The sequence below is a fragment of the Molossus molossus genome, unplaced genomic scaffold (genome assembly GCF_014108415.1).
Source record: "Molossus molossus isolate mMolMol1 unplaced genomic scaffold, mMolMol1.p scaffold_m16_p_6, whole genome shotgun sequence".
NCBI classification, from domain to species: Eukaryota; Metazoa; Chordata; class Mammalia; order Chiroptera; family Molossidae; genus Molossus; species Molossus molossus.
In genome coordinates this window covers 71,476,052-71,480,114 of record NW_023425399.1, presented here as the reverse complement: position 1 = coordinate 71,480,114, position 4,063 = coordinate 71,476,052, and the positions used below count along the sequence as shown (strand labels likewise).

Here is a 4,063-nt window from a genome sequence, read left to right as displayed (position 1 = left end):
TATAAATAACACATGTTTAAAAAATTCACAATGGAAGTTTTTAAAAACATATTTAAAAGTAATTGATTGTAGAAAACACTACAGATCTGTTTTTGTGCCTCACAGCTAAAACAACATCAATAAGGAATCCCAGTGAAGATTTTAGATGACTATTATGAGAAATTTAAAGTAAGTCTCTATCATGTGCAGAGTCTGGGTGAGATTGGGCTGGTTCTGTGCGCAGGTTGACCCAGCTTCTCCTCTTGAGCTGGTCAGTTTGGACAAGTTCTAAGGCTGCAGTAAAAAACAAACAAACAAACAAACAAAAACTAAGTCCTGACTTGTCTCCAGCTGGGGATACATAAACCATTCCTTTTCCCAGCTGTATTCACTGTGATCACAGGCAAACAGCACTCATCCTATAGTAATCCAGGCAATGTGCAATGCCTACATGTCTCTGTCTACTGATGGTATAAGCACCTGACAGAATCCAGCTTCAGAATAAGAGACCCTGGTTGGACCTACGCCATTGCTCTTGAAGTTGTTAAAATTTTTTGGTGCACAAAAGGGTACTTATACTATGAAAGAGGTTCTATTTTATCTTAGCCAGTATATTAAGAATAAACAATAATATGATAAGGAGCAACAGCATGTTGTGTATTATTCAAGTGATCTAGAGGATTTGTTTAAAGTGCAAGTTTCTTTGTGAAAGAATACATGAAAGTGTTCTACAGAACACTTTAATAATATACAGAAAGTTGGTAGCAATCAGCAGGAATCATCAGATTTAGGCATGTCTGTTGAGTGAAAACAGGTGTCAACTTGAAGGTGGGCATGAATAAAAGGATGCTGTGTGAGAGCTACAGGAAGAGAAAATTTCATCTTCAGATTTGGTTTATAGACCATCTACCTCATCCAAAAGGAAAAAAAAAAAACAATTAGCAAGACAGAAAAAAAAAAAATTCAGATGAATTAACTGGTGAATGACAAAGAAAGTGCTTCAAATCTGATAGTATTTCCTTTCCTTTGATGAAAGCCTTGCTCTATAATACGAAAGGTAACACTGTGAAAGAAGCAGTAGCAATGAATCAACAGGAATTCCATCTTGATGCTGCTATAAGTGAACATTCAGGTCATTGGCTGTATCATGATTCCCAGTTTCAGATAGATTAAGAGTAGAATTTGAAGTTGAGTCTTTCAGTTAAGAAGATTATAACCTTAGTGAAAAAGGACAAGAACTCTCTGAGGAAGATGATGAGGTATATCAAGTTACTGTGTATCAGGCAGAGGAGAGTGATACAGATTTATGTGAAGATAATCTTGAAATTTCCTTAGCTGACTATTGGAAGTGTACTTCATTCAATGAAATGAATCCTCCCTTTCCCCAACATCGCAGCAGATGTTGGGTGCTTTGTGAGAATTGATTCCTGAAGATAAAGGGGAGAACCTAAAAAGGAAAATGCCTGAGAAAACAAAACTAGAAAGCTCAACAAAATTAGAAAAGGATTTTTATATCCCTGATTGGAAACAAAAACACATACAGTGAATGATTCCCAAGAATCAAGTGTTGAGGAAAATGATGAAGAGATTACACAAATCACCCAATCCCCCCAAAATGAGAACTATTCTCAGCCATCAGCTTAGAGCATCATTTATAGCAACCAAGAAGATGTTGAAGAGTTTGAGAGAAAAGAAACACAGACAAAGAAGAAAGTGTGGAATCTAGTTTTCCCCTTAATGCCTTTGAATCATGTGTCATTTGAGAAGGTCGACCTAAAAATAGTTGCTTTGTCCATGGCCAAGCAATACATTTTATGGCATGCTTTACAGGTGCAAAGAAGCAAAAGAAAAAGAATAAACTCTGCCCAATATGTAGACAACCAATTGTGCTAACATTTCTCCTGGTTTACTTTATAAAAGTAGAATTATATGAGCCCTGGCCAGATAGCTCAGTTGTAGAGCGTCGTCCTGATTCACCAAGGTGCAAGTTTGATCTCTGATGAGGGCACATACAAGAAGCAACCAATGAGCTCATAAAGAAGTGGAGCAAGAAATCTATGTCTCTCTCTCTCCCTTCCTTTCTCTTTCTCTAAAATCAATTAAAAAATAACAAACAAACAAAAAACTCTTCTCTTAAAAAAGTAGAATTATACATTTTTTAAATTATTTTTTTATGAATTTGTTTTTGTTACAGATGTTTCTCTTTTTTCCCCTATTGACATCCTCCTCCCTATCCTCCCCGCCCCATCCCCAGCTTTGTTGCCTATGTCCCTTGGTCATACATACATGCATATAAGTTCTGTGGTTTATCCCCCCGAACATCCCCTCCCGGGGTATAGGTTTGTCAGTCTATACACCACCTCTATGTCTCTGGGTCAATTTTGTTCATCAGTTTGTTTAGTTCATTATATTCCACAAATAAGTGAGATCATGTGAATTTGTCTTTCTCTGCTTGGTTTGTTTTGCTTAGCATAATACTCTCCAGGTCCCTCCATGTCATCTCAAAGGATAAGAAATCTTTCTTTCCTACAGCTGCATAGTATTTCATTGTGTACATGTACCACAGCTTTTTTATCCATTCATCTACTGATGGACACTTGGGTTGTTTCCAGATCTTAGCTATTGTAAATAGTGCTGCTATGAACATAAGTGTACATATATTATTTCTGATTGGTGTTTCAGGCTTCTTTGAAACCCAATTAAAAAATGGGCAGAGGACCTAAATAGACATCTCTCCATACCAGACATACAAATGGCCAAGAAACATATGAAAAAATGTTCAATGTCACTCATCAGAGAGATGCAAATTAAGACAACAATGAGCCCTGGCTGGTTTGGCTCAGCGATTAGAGCGTCGGCCTGCGGTCCGGAGAGACCCGGGTTCGGTTCCCGCTAAGGGCACGTACTTCGGTTGCAGTTTGTCCCCGGCCCTGGTTGGTCGTGCGGTGGCGGCCACTCGATGTGTCCCTTTCACATGGATGTTTCTCTCTCTCTATCTCTTCCTCTCTTTCCCTCCCACTCTATCTGTACAAAAAAAACAACAACACTGAATTATCACCTCAACCTGTCAGAATGGCCGCCATCAACAAATCATCAGACAAGTGCTGGTGAGGGCGTGAAGAAAAAGGGACTCTAGTACACTGCTGGTGGGAATGCAGACTGGTGCAGCCACTATGGAACACAATATGGTGTTTCTTCAAAAAGTTAAAAATTGAACTGACATTTGACCTAAAATTATATATTTTTAACTATATAACCATGAAAATTTAGACAACATGAAATTTTGTGTTTTTACATGTGTCAAGTGAGAAGGTATCTTAGTGGATGTAGATGTGTTTTTTGTAGTGCAATTTATCTACTTTGGGAGAGGGAAAAGTGAGTATTTATTCCCTATAAGAAAAAATTTACTTCTGTTTATATTTTATATTTATGTTTAATGTAACTTGAATTGGGTATATAACTCATCTTTTAACACTGCCCCTCATATTTCAAATAATTTTCACTTTCTCTTAAATGAGAAGTGTAAGTAGGATATTTAAATATTACTTAGTACCCTTCATGTAAGGAGAAAAAAATTTGTGTGAAAGATTTAATAGCTGATGCTCCAACCACTGAGCCAAATCAGCCAGGGCTATCCTTAAACCTTTTGATTCTTAGTTGTTCTACTCATTCAAAGCCTCTTACAATAATCTTTATAGCCCTTGCCAGTTTGGCCCAACAGTTACTGTGTCAGCTCACAGACCAAAAGGTCTTAGGTTCGATTCCTGATCATGGGCACATGCCTGGGTTGCAGATTTGATACCAAGCAACTGATCCATGTGTCTCTCTCACACACCTCTCTCTCTTTCTCTCTCTCTCTCTCACCCTCTCTACCTTCCACTCTATATAAAAATCAATGAAAATATCCTCGAGTATTTTAACAAAAAAAAACAATCTTTAGAAATTAAAAAAGTTGGTAGTTATTTTTAGTACCATGTAAGTAAAAATGTTCTTTTTATCCAGCTTCTTTGGTATAGTAAAGAATAGGGTTGTAATGATATCAGTTTGAGACGTCTTTGAGAATAACGACCATTTACCCACAAGA

At 37.3% G+C, this 4,063-nt stretch overlaps 1 pseudogene; it reads left to right on the top strand.

Annotated features, from left to right (window-relative positions):
• The first annotated feature begins 415 nt into the window (after positions 1–415).
• Positions 416–1,979, top strand: LOC118619243 (annotated as a pseudogene).
• The last annotated feature ends 2,084 nt before the right edge of the window (positions 1,980–4,063 follow it).